Source organism: Prionailurus bengalensis, chromosome A3 (genome assembly GCF_016509475.1).
Source record: "Prionailurus bengalensis isolate Pbe53 chromosome A3, Fcat_Pben_1.1_paternal_pri, whole genome shotgun sequence".
Lineage (NCBI taxonomy): Eukaryota > Metazoa > Chordata > Mammalia > Carnivora > Felidae > Prionailurus > Prionailurus bengalensis.
Window position 1 is genome coordinate 87971168 of NC_057354.1, and position 12846 is coordinate 87984013.

Below are 12846 nucleotides of genomic sequence, written 5' to 3' on the forward strand. Positions count from 1 at the left end.
GGCATGTACACATAGAGGCCCCCACACAGCCTGCATGTTCAGGGGCCGCAGAGGGGCTCACAGGCAGACATATAGGCACATGGGACTCACTCACAGACACGTGAACAATCAGAAAAGTACCAGACTGACCTAGATATCAAAAGCACACATGCACAGGTAGACCCACAGACACAGCTCCCAGTGAGACACATGGACACAGGCTCCATGCCTGACATCATCCTGGGACACCCAAGTCAATCTTCCACGGTGGCAGGAAGGCTTTGGCTGGTTTGGCAAGGCAATAACAGTGTTTCCCACCCAACCACCTCCCTTTCCTTTCTTTCACCTGCCCTTTTCTGGAGGTCTCCTGAGCAGGGCACAGCTCAGCTTCCCCTCCTGAGCTAATGAGGCTCTCTGTTCCAGGGCTGTGGGGTTTAGACAATAGAAGGCAAGGTCTGAAGCTGGCTCTTGGCCTCTTTGCTGGGAGCTGGATCCTGCCTTGTTTGTGAAGAGGGATTGGGCAAGACAGCAAGGGCTGGAGAGGCCTCCAGCTTCCCTCTTTTTCACCCTGGTTGCTACACAATGCCAGACCTCCGAAGGGGAGCCTGGGCTGGATCCCCAGTGTTCCCCTCCAGCCTCTCAGCCATCACATCACGCCGACCTGCCAGCAGGTCCTACACATCACGCCAGTTGCCTCTGGCTACTAGGATGAGACCAGTTTCAGGCTCTGGTTTTAGGGCTGGGAGGGTCCTGTTCTCTCTTCCTGGGCAATGGCTTCCTGTGGCTGGCACTATATGGGCACAATTGGATTGGCAGAGCTGAGGGGACTGTGCCTGGGGACAGTCGGGACCCGCACAAGTAGAGAGGTCTCTGTGTGCTCGACCCTGGGACTGGATTTGGGGGAGGGTCAGAATTACCCCTTAGAGCTGAGCTGGGCAAACAGATTTTTACCCAGAGGGCTGTCCCACTGTCTGGACCATCAGATGTCTCCACAGCTGTGGAATCTCCCTTTTCCTCCTGTCCACGCCATGCACACCGGCAGCGTGGTAGAATTCTAACTCCTCTTGCTCTGTCCCCGATGCCCGCCATCTGTCTATAGCCATCCTCCTCCTGATATTCAACAGGCTGCCATCATTTGGGTGAAGGTCACCTGTTCAGAGGGGTCCTCCCTGATCACACTCTCAAATAACTCCCCCACCCCATTTCCTGTTTTACCTTTCCCCGGGGCACTTACTACTGTGCTTCCACATAGATGTTTATTTGTTTCTTTTTTGTCTCTCCCGCTAGAATGGAAGCCCCATGAGGGCAGAGACTTTGGCCCGTTTAGTCTCAGAATGCCCAAGTGCACACAAAGTCGGCATGAAGTAGACACACAAAGTACGTTAAATGAACGAAACGTGCTGAACGAACATGAGCAGGCAGGCACACAGACACACAAGTCCTCAATTGTGAATGTGCGCATGAGCACTCACAACCACGCACATGGGCGCAGGCACAGGCAGAGGCATGCGTGCTCACGTGCCCGGCTCCCCAAGGCCCAGGGGGAAGTGTTATCACCCGTGTTCCCCCATCCAGGCAGCCTCCAGCAGGACTCCACTCAGCCCTCCCGGTGCTAACTCAGCCTGACACGCTGGTTGCACGTGGGGCTTCCCGTGGAAGCTGCGGCAAGCCCACCGCCATCGTGGTGGCCGCTAATTGGCTCTGTGTTGGGCCTTGGGTCACCGCTCGGTCAGCCATGGCTGATACCTTCTTCCCACTTGTCTCAGGAAAGGCACTGCTGTCCCCTCTGCTTAGGCCTCAGCCGGCCACTGAACCGCACATGCCCGGCCATGTGGGACCGGCTGGGCCAGCGAGGCCCTCTGACGGTGGCCCCCACTCCTCTCACTCCCGAAAGGGAGCAGAGATATCTCAGCAAACAGGATTGGCCGTGGGGTGGGCATGTGCCTAAGGGCTGTGGTGTGATAACAGGGGTATGGGGAAGATTCCAAGCCCAAAGATCTCTGTCACAGCACCTGAAATGCCACCATCGGACATTGGGCCCACTAGGTCAATCCTTGCTCTCCCACAGGGTTTCTGTTAAAGTACACATCCCCTGATATGGCAGGGGGTGGGGGTGGGGGAGGTCTTGAAAGGTGGGAAGAAAAAACACCGCTAACTCGAACATTAAAATCGATCCTTGCTTGTATCCATCTGTCAGGGCCGTAAGCTTGATACGCTTATGCTCTCAACACCCCATTGCCAGGGATTTTCAGTGAACCGTTTTTAGAGTAGAAGCAGCTGCCCTAGCTTAATGCCACCACACCCCATTTCTGAGATATTAGGGTTTGGGTGAAGATAAAGTGGATTCTCCTCAGCCGTGTCTGGGATCCTCGGGTGGGTGCTGGGTTATCTGACTTTCTTCCCAGACAGCGGGGTTGTGCCTGGGCCTTGAGAAAGCTCAAGACCTGGTTTCTTGTACAGAGGTGCTCTCCTTGCTCCCACTTTTCATTCTTCCAGATCCTAACTTATATCCTTTCACAGTTTTGCCAGGCCCCAAGCTTCCTTCCAGTTTGGGACTGTAATATCTGTCACTCTCCACGCCATCTTCCAATGCTGCCTCCTCCAGGGAGGCCCCTCTACTGGTGCTCTGGCCTGGTTTTGCAACCAACCTGTGGCCACACCCTTGCCTGATCTGCCCCATGTAGGGGACTGCAGAGCTCAGGGAGGATTGGGGCAGCACCATCCCTCCCCTGTCTTTCTTCCCCCAGTGCCCCAGCTGGGGATTTATGACTGCACAAACCCCATCTGGTCAACAACTCCAGTGACCTCCTTTGATATATTCCACCACCCAGAGAGAGGCAGTGTGCTAGAGAAGGTCCACAACAGGCTCTGGGCCTCCCAGGCCAGCCCTGACCCCTGCTCTGGGTCTGGAGAGCTGACAGCCACCTTGCCCCTCTCCTTAGGAGGAAAAGGCTGGGGCAGGCCAAGGTCTTACTGACCCGGAATCTGGGCTGCCCCAGGGAAGGAGGAGTGGAGGACAGCCAGCCCCTCCTCCTACCCTGCAAGGCAAGAGGATGATCCAAGGCTTCTGGTGGTTCCAGCCCAGAGAGAATCAAAGCCCAAGCCTGAGGCCTTAGGGTGAAGAGCGGAAAAGTCCAGCATTTAAAAGACAATGGATTATTAAAGAAAAAAAGAGAGAGAGAGAGAAATTCAACACGAATGGAAATTACACTTCTAACTGGATTATCTTTAAAGTCTGCCCATGGGATTACTGAGTTGGTACAGGCCCTCCAGGAGCATGAAGTGGGTGATCCTATAGATCTATGTTCTTTTCCAGAGTTTTCCAGTCTGGAATTATGAGAAAATTTGTATGTGTTGGGTGAAAGCATTTGCAGCGGGGGTAAAGACAAGGCTCCTTCTGTGCAAATAACCTTGTTTATTGAGCCATTAAACAGGACGAAACAGGTTTCTCTCCCTTGGGGCTTTTCTGAGCCTTAATGTACTGACAGGCAGCAGAACTCTCCACGGTAAGGGTATGGCAGGCGGACGGATGGTAGAGGACTGTGTTCCCAAGAATCACAGGAAGCCTTTGTTCTGGAATTACCAGTTAACATCTCCTGAGGAAACAGCATTTGGGAAACATTCCTGAATTGCTCTGTGGGTAATACTTCATTCTGTTATTTGCTGTCACATGTAAATCCTGCTCTCCTAAAGTACTGGAAGACAATTCTATAGAGCTGAAATCTGAACATTTCTCCTAAAAAATACTTGAGTCATATAATGTGCCATGGATTGTTGGGGCAGCCCCTTCAGACTTGCTCTAGGATGGCCCTCTCCAGAAAGGATTGTTTTTAAAGGGTGACCAACTCATCCCATTTTTACAACTGCAAGTCCCATATCCCAGGACCTCCCTCAGTCCTGCACAAACCAGACCACTGGTTTCATTGCTTCTTTGCAGGTATTTCAACATATTTCAATAGCAGGGGTCAGCTCCAAGGAGCTCAGGAGCTCTCTGAGCCCTGCATGGCACCCTGCAAGAGGCCTGTTTCAACTGATTAGGCTACTGCTCAGCCTTCTTCTTCCTTCTGTTTAGTCTTCTGCCCCACAGGTCACACTGGCCAGGTCACACTGGCCAGGGAAGGAAAGTTACCCGCCCTCACAAGACACTCTGCATCCTGGCTCTGGAATCCTAAAGAATCCCACTCATCCTGGCCCCTGTCCTACACAGACTCTCCTACTCACCCCGCTTACTTCATTCACAGTGCTCTTCCTGCCCCTTCTGCCTGTCCAGTCAGTTCCTACCAGTCTTTCAAGACCCAGGCAGCATCCCTCCTCCACAAAAGCCTTGCTGAGAGTTCTAGGCCACTCTAACCCCTTTCTTCTCTGACCTCTGTTTGTACTGAGTCCACAGTCCTCAACAGACTCATCTGCTGCCTCCCTGTGACTTCTGAGCTTCTGAGTGAACTTTCTAGGAGGTGACGCCTTGCCTGCCCAGCCAGTCTGTGAGACCCACGTCTGTCCACCTGCAGCCTGGTTCAAGCCCTGGCAGGCACGTAGAGGTGCTCAGAAGCGATGCGCTGGTTGCCACTAGGAGCCCCTTTCCCTCACTTCTGCGTGTCAGATTTTCAGGGAGGGGTGCCCACCCTTGGGAGAGTCCTAAAGGGGCCGGGTTAGAAGGGAGCAGGCTCACCCTCACACAGAGATGCAACTCTGGCCGGTAGAAAGGGTAAGTTGAGGAGGAGGTTGCAAACCCTCAGGATTCTGGGAGGAGGGAGCTTGGGCTGGAAGGGAAGTCTTTTGGGCACCTGTAGGGAGTGGCAGAGCCAGTCAGGACACCTGGCTGCCCTGGAGCAAATCTCCCAGCCTGTGCTTTCCTCACTTCTCTCCCTCTACCTGACTCAGGGGACCACCCCTTCTCTCATGGGCTCTCCCTGGAGGTCCTGTGCCAGTCCAAGGCTTGAGCTGCTTACTGTGTGTCCAAACACAGACACTTAGTGCCTGATAAGAGGATCCTAGCCAGGCTCAGCTCCGGGAGACAAAGCCCCAGAGGTCTGGGTCCTGAATTCCCACCTCCTTCCAGGAGCCCTGCTGGCAGAGGCCTGTCTGATCCTAGGACTGCCCTTGCACTTGTCCCATCCCCAGGCAGCAGCTGGTGCTGGTGGTGACTTGCTCTGAGAGGGGTCCCTGCCCAGCCTCTACTGGCTCCGGACAGCCTCCTCTGTCCAAAAGAAGTCAGAGTAGAAAGAGAGGCCCTTGTCTAGACAGGTGCTAGTCTGGCAGAGGTTTATTTACCTCTTCTCCCTTCTGAGGTCCCAACACCTGCAGGCTTGGGACACTGGGCTCTGCTCAGCCCCTTCCCAGAAAACAGTCCCACCCAGCCTGGGGACAAATACTCAGCCACTAGTGCTCAAGGGTGGGTGCCAAAACATGGAGTTTCTCCTTATTTTCCAGATTCTTCTGTGAGGCTCAAGGATTTGCAGATAAGGAGCCACAACTTTATAACCTTTATGTCCATTATATAGGATTTTGTATGTGGGAAATATTTCACTAGAAAGAAATGCACTCCATCCAAATGGTGGAATGCTACTCAGCAATGGGAAGGAGCTATTGAGACATAGGACAACTTGAATGAGCCTCCAGGGAACTGTGCTTTGTGAAAAAAGCTTCCGTTTATATCACATTCTTGAAATTACAAGGTTATGGAAAATGGAGAACAAACTAGTGGTTGCCAGCATCAGGAAAGGGGATGGAGGAAGGGAGGGAGTGTGGATAAAAAAGGGGCACTTTGCAGGATCCTTGTGGAGACGGGACTGTGGCAGCCGACATATGGACCTACAATTGTGATGAAACTACACAGAACTAACACACATACACACACATGTGCACAGACGAAAGCAGGTACAGGGAACTGGGAAAATCTGGGAGACTGATAGATCTGTGTCAATATCTGGGTGTGATATTGTGCTACAGGCCCTGGGATCTCTCTGTAGTATTGCTTACAATTGCTACAGTTGTCTCAATAAAAACTACAATTCTTTATTTTTGGAAAACGAAGTAATTTTATTAAAGGGGGTGTCTGGTTTCCCTACATTTGCATATAGGCAAGGCAGGGGCCTGGAAGAGATGAGGCTTCCCCTCTACCCGCCTCTCCCTTGCAATGGAGGGACCTCTTCCCTCCTGGGAGCATCTGACCTCAGGGTTTGTCTGCCTAACCCACCCCACCCTCAGTGGTTTGCCCTTCCCTCCTGGGACACAGACTGTCGGCAGCTCAGAAAGTTCTGGGTCCAGGGATCCAGCTAGGTGCCAAAGAACAAATCCTGAGAAAGGAATGGGACAGGCTGGGGAGTGGAAGTTGGTGAGACTCATCCCCCCCGCCCACCCCTTTACGTGTCTCAGACTCCCTACAGGGTCAGCCTCCTGGCCCTCGCTCCGGGTACACTTATTTCTGGATTTCCTGCTGTACCACAGCGTCAGGGCAGGTAACAACAGTTGGTACAAAGTCAGATGACAGAATTTGGAATTCTATGATTTATTGAGCATCAGTGGCCTAAGGCATCCTGACCAAAAGTATGTACCAAGTGCCCCTAATCTGCTGAGAATTGGGGCCATCTGGTAGAGTGGAAAGGCTTTAGAGTCAGAAAGAACTGGGTTCAAACCCCAGCTTGGCCCCCTGTGAGGCCCTTGACCTATGGGCATTTTGGTCTCTATGAGATGGGCTTGCAGTTTATCTTATGGGTGTTGTGTAGTTAGGTGACATGATGCTCCTCTTCCCCCCCATTAATCCTGGAGGCGGCATCCTGGAGGGAGAGTCCAGGAGCCCAGGAGGAAGGAAACTAACCCCTCTGAACCGGACAAGAGGACATGTTCCAAAAATGGCAGTCTAGACTGAACAACTAGAGGCTTCCTGGGGCCTGGAAAAATCTCAGGAGAGGGAGACTGGTTAGAGGCCCTCACAGGAGAACTGGGCATCTTGGCAGCTGGTATGGCCGCGCCTCTTCACGCTGCTGCATGTTATTTAACCCTGGCCCTCAGATGCAAACCTGGGGAACTATTGAGGGAGGGGGGCGCAAGTGTTTGGTCTACACTGAAACCTGAAATGACTGAGTTCACCTGTACATGATTAGATTAATAGCGGAGGACTGAGACAGGAATTAATCTTAGTTGTAGGAAACGAGTTGTAGTTTAGCACCCCTGAGTTTGTGGTCTATCAAAAAGTGAACCCACTACACAGGTACATACTTTCATACATGTACTTCTTTTTTTGTTTATCTATTTATTTTTGAGAGAGACAGAGCATGAGTGGGGGAGGGGCAGAGAGAGCGGGAGCCACCGAATCTGAAGCAGGGCCCAGGCTCTGAGCTGTCAGCGCAGGCCTTGACACAGGGCTCGAAACCACAAACTGTGAGATCATAACCTGAGGTGAAGTTGGACGCTTAATGGACTGAGCCACCCAGGTGCCCCATCATATATGTACTTTCATGTACATATATGTACTGATACACACAGAGCACAGATGTCTCATACACACATAAAACATATATACCCAGTGTGAGCTGGTAAGTGTTTAGCAGTCAGCTTTCTGGAAAACAACAACCTGATTTATAGCAGTTATTGATTTCTGTGTTGTAAATATTCCCACCATGGCAATTTCGAGCTATAATGTGATTATCACCTAATGCAAGTTAGAAAGATGTGCACAATTTGTTCTTTGTGAGCTAGTGTAAGACAGTTCCAGCATAGCACTGCAAAGTTACATTTAGACATCTATGTGTCTGCTCAGAGGTGCCTACGTATCCAGGATTGCTTAGGTTCCTTTAAGAATTGAAATTCTAGGGGTGCCTAGGTGGCTCAGTCAGTTAAGCGGCTCAGGTCATGATCTCATGGTTAGTGAGTTCGAGCCCCACATCAGGCTCTGTGCTGCCAGCTCCGAGCCTGGAGCCTGCTTCAGATTCTGTCTTCCTCTCTCTCTGCCCCCCTCCCACTCGCACGCACATACTCTCTCTCTCTCTCTCTCTCTCTCTCAAAAAATAAACATTAAAAAAAAGAATTGAAATTCTAATTGTAATTTGATATGTACACTAAGTACAGAAAAATGCATAAAGATATTGTCTCAAATACATGTGCTTGTAAACACAGAAGTCACTTAGAAGCCTATACAGGTCCAAATATATAAATAAATATATATACACCTACATATAGGTAGGTACACGTAGGCCAAAACATGCATATAAACCACACACACAGACACCCACACACTCAGGAAGAAGGAATAAACCAACCTGATTTTCTGGGATGGCTGCACTGGCCTAAGACCCCACATCTTCAGGTCGAGGGCAGACTAGAAGATTAGATAGGTTATTTATAGTCAACCATCTACACCTGCTTCTGCACTCTGTCTCTCATACCCCTCCTCACATCTTCTGACTTATTCTCGGCTGTCCTGCAGGTCTGGAAGAGCCTGTCTCTTGCCTCACCAGCCCTGGAGTCCCACCTCCATCCTTAGTAAGGGAGCTCCTTACCTGTCTTCTTTCACTGTGGAAAAGTGAATTCCAGCTTCTGTCTCTGCCCTCATCCCAGATCAACAGAGGGAGAGGTCAGCAGGACCTCTTGGATCCCTCCTCCTGACTTCTGCTCTACCTTATCCCTTATCAATTCCTTGTTCATCTCATTCTTGCCTGGGCCATTGCCCCAGCTTTCTAAATGTCTCCCTGCTCCAGGTTCTTCCCTTCCATTTGTCCTGGTATAAGGAACCTGCCAGATTAATAATCCTAAGCAGTGCTGAGGTCACACTTGTGCTGGCAGCTTCCCAATTCAGGACAAATTAGGGCTGGATCCCTTTGAGGCCCCTTGACCACTTCTCCAACTCTTGCTCCCCCAGGCCAGTTTCCCTTCTGTTTTCTCCAAACACCTTTCTCTCCTCAATCAGTTCTGCAAATTGTCTGTGAAACAGACTTGGGGGCACCTAGGTGGCTCAGTTGGTTAGGTGTCTGACTTCAGCTCAGGTCATGATCTCAAGGTTTATGGGTTTGAGCCCCACACCGGGCTTTTTGCTGACAGCGCAGAGCCTGCTTTGGATTCTCTGTCTTCCTTTCTCTCTCTCAAAAAACATTGAAAACAAAACAAAATTGTTCGTTTTCTTCTTTCGTTCACAGTGGGGCATTTACTACCTCTCGTGACTGCAGTACAGTGCTTTATAGTTTATAAGCACGCTCAAAACTACCCTGCCCTGCACTGAGGTTAGCCCTGTACTCCTCTCACCTGCCCTGTACTGAGGTTAGCCCTGGAAATACAGTGGTTAGTGATGTGGAAATGTGGGGGTTAGGAGCCGATGGCCGAGAAAGAATTCTTGACACATCTTTAGTGCAAAAAGGTGGTTTTATTAAAGCACGGGGACAAGACCCGTGGACACAAAGAGCTGCCCTGGGATTATGAGGAGTGACTGATTATATATGATTTTCTACCCTATGGAGGGGAGGGTGATGACAGGGTCCCAGGACTTTGAATCTATAGGTTTCTGGAAGTTTGGCTATTGATAAGATCGCTTTTTTTTTCTTGTAAATCATTAAGACAGTTGCAAACTGATACAGACTCAAGTCCTGCCTGACTGTGATCTCTGTCAGTTAACCACTAGTTTACTGTGATCTTGATCAGTAAACCACTTGTTTCTCCCTCCAGCAAAGCATTAAGACAATTGGGTGTTCCTGGAGGAATGTTATACTCTGCCTGTCTCAAGTATTTGTCAAGTATTTGCTGCAGGTTATAAGGAAATTTATCTACATTTCTTTTACCTTTGTTATCCACATCAGTGACTAAAAACAGTTGTTGTGCCTTGAAGTCAACATAACCTGTTGAGGACCTTGGGCCCCAAAGTCCTCTGCCCCAAGATCATAAATGGATTTGGGAGAGAAGATATTTTCCTACTGTCCCCTTTGCCTGCCCCAATCCCCACTCCCAATGGAAATATGGCCTCCCTGGACTCACAGGGACAAAAAAGGGAAGACAGAGAACAAGACTGTGGCTTGCAGAAGAGGACTTTACCAACCACATGAGCATCACACGAGGGGCTGTTGGGATGTTGCAAGCCCAGTATAATGGGCCATTAAACTTTTACAAAGCTAAATAGAGGTTAACACTTGTCTCTATTGCAACATCTTTATTTCCTTCCCATAACTACCACACCCATAGTAAGGAACATTTATTTGTGTAAGCCTAAACTAATACTTTGGTTTCAGAGCCTCAGTTTCCTCAGTTGTAATATGTGGTTAGAAGTCTCTGGTATTTTCATGGGGTTGGTAAAATGATCAAACGAGATAAAGGTACATGTAAGAGTTTTATGGAACTATAACGTACAATGCTGTCAAAAGTTCAGAAATAACAGAAGTAAAACCAATGAGTCATTGAAGTAGTAAAAGCTTACTGTGCACACTCCAAAATGAAGAGTTTGCAAACTAGGAGCACTCAAACCAAAACATGGAATGAGGTTCACTGTTGTCACATATTGTTATAAAACAGCTTGTTTAGTGACAAAACAGTGACTGTTTATTCTTTACTGTGATTGGTTATTTATGGTGTCTAAATGGGGTATCTGTCTTGACAGATGGGGCCTCCAAAATGTGGGGCAAAGATCAGGTGGAAGCTGCTGGCTCGGGAGGTGAAAGAATTCACCTTCAGCAAACAAAGGAAACAGGTTATTGAATACACCACAAGGGAGAAGCAGGCAAAACAGCAAAGGAGAAGCTGTGGACAAGGCAGTGGGTGGGGGCTGTTTTTAAAGGGGGAAGATGAGGTACGGCCACGTATGGAATTCTCCCTTTTTTGGTAACTATGCCTGGTTGTAAGTAGCCCATTGGTCAGTTAGGGCCTATGGATATTTTGAGGTGGGTGGCCCGATGCGCCTGTCTGTACTCAGCCAGGGAGCCCTTGTGGGCCTTTTCTACATTCCATTGCTCAAGCCTGTTTGCCTACAAGTGGCCTCTGCTGTTATAACATTAAAATTTTCTTAAATGATAGGGAATTGGTCAGTGGTTACTTCTTATGAACCTCGGGAAACAGTTTAAGTTTTGCTTATGATTTCTAGAGGAAAAAGCAAGAAATGACCCAGGTCAAGTTAGTCTTGCAAAATAAGCTAAATTAAGCCTTGTTTGACTAGACTGGTTTTGTCCTCTCAGGGAGTTTTCAAAGCTGGTCTCTGTTTGTTAGCTTATTTTGCAATCCTGTATTTTACAATTACAGCACATCTCATTTTGGACTAGCCACATTTCAAGTGTTCAGAAGTCCCATATGGCTAGCGTGCTGGACAGCACATGGTAATTAACTATGTAAATAAAAATTAGTTAAAATCTGTGTAGTACTTTAAGGTTTCCAAAATTTTTCTGATATTTATTTAAATTCTGTGTTATTCTGGGGAGGTGGATGCTTAGCATTTCCATTTTGTAGATGAGAAGCAGCAGCAATTGTGTGTAATTCACCCAAGGTCATCAGCTAATTTGTGGTGAACTTAATCCTTGCATTGGAATCTTGGAATCTGGGCACTTTCTCTTCTGCTTCCTTTTCTAAACAAGCAGTACAAAGGGAAACTTTGTCACACATACAGGTCCCAAAGCTGACTGCACTAGTGTGCAAAAAGGCACAGTCCTTTCAAATCCACCTGTAATCTCCTCTCCTCTAAAAATCCTGCCCAGTTTAATCCCACCAGAATCTATGAGTTCCATTACTCTAAAAACGTGTGTTAGATTAAGCACCTTCCAGCTCAGATGTTCTAGGAACGTAAATGATACAAATGGGCATACAAAAATCCTCTCTCTGATATTCTCTATGACGCAGTGATTTACATTTTAACTACTCTTGAAGGGTCCACTGTGGTGTTTCAGCGTCCCAAATAGGTAAGACATGAGATAAAGACTCCTCTCTTCCAGTCTAAAAAAACACATATATGCCAAAGGTTCACACCAAAACATAACCAGACCCAACTGGCTATCAGGGAAAGAAGCTACTAATGCAGGGTTTCTCTAGAAGGAGATGCAAGTTACGTCGCGGGGAGGGGGGGCGGGCAGAGCAGGGACCAGGCCAGGACTCCTCCCTAAGGCTGAAGAGATGCCAAAGGCAGCTGACTTCCCTCCTGACCTAACAAGCTGTCCCATCGTGGGCCCCGAGTAGCCTGGAGGAGTCGGCTGAGTGCTGCAGGAGCCCCAGCCCGGCTCCTAACCATGGCTAGTATTCCTCGCTCCCCTCCCCTTCTCGCTCTTTCCCTTTTCCAATTCCGTGTAAAGAGAAGAGTGGGTGGTAGCTGGAGGGCAACAAAAGTTTTGTAGTCTATGTCCCCGCAAATACCCTCCCTGCACAAAGACTTGAACTGAGCGGGTACTAAGAGCCGACCGCCCCCTTGTCCGGGTTGCAAGGACAGCCTCGAGGGCTCTTCTTTCCCAGCCCAATTCTAGTTACTTCCGGTTACGCACATTCGGCACGAGCGCAGCAAAAAGTCTGCGTGGTGCTTGTACGCGCAAGCGTGACTTTTGCCATCTCCAGGCAGGTGCCGGGTTGCCCATCCTAACTTTTAACGCAGTGCCCCTAACTTGTGCGCTCAGCGCCTCGGGGGCCCACATCCACGCAGGGAACTGGTCGCACCTCAGTCTCAGAGTCCGTCACCGACAGCCAACGTGGCTCACAGGCTGTGCGCACGCGCGAGGCGGGGCTGCCAGCAACTTCCGGGCGCTGGGGCGTGGGCGGGGCACTGACGTATCCAGCAGGTGGGAACCGGACACACCTTTCTGGCTACTTCATTTGGGATCTGGTAGCCATCTCCGGAGGCAGGGTCCAGGAGGTGGGGAGGGATCCGGCCGGGGTCCGGTGTTGCCGCAGAGGCCCTCACTGGTTCCGCCCCAGGCTAGC

The 12846-nt window shown here is 49.7% G+C and overlaps 1 long non-coding RNA gene across 2 annotated transcripts; it reads right to left on the bottom strand.

Moving 5' to 3' along the window:
- Positions 1-3374: 3374 nt before the first annotated feature.
- On the bottom strand, positions 3375-12831 carry LOC122496985. Of its 2 annotated transcripts, none has more exons than XR_006301005.1 (4): positions 12722-12831; positions 9544-9546; positions 8238-8296; positions 3375-3575 (listed from the first exon to the last, which is right to left on the bottom strand). It is a non-coding gene; the product is annotated as an uncharacterized LOC122496985 (long non-coding RNA). The 2 variants fall into 2 exon arrangements; XR_006301004.1 differs by lacking the exon at positions 12722-12831 and adding an exon at positions 12583-12687.
- Positions 12832-12846: the final 15 nt, after the last annotated feature.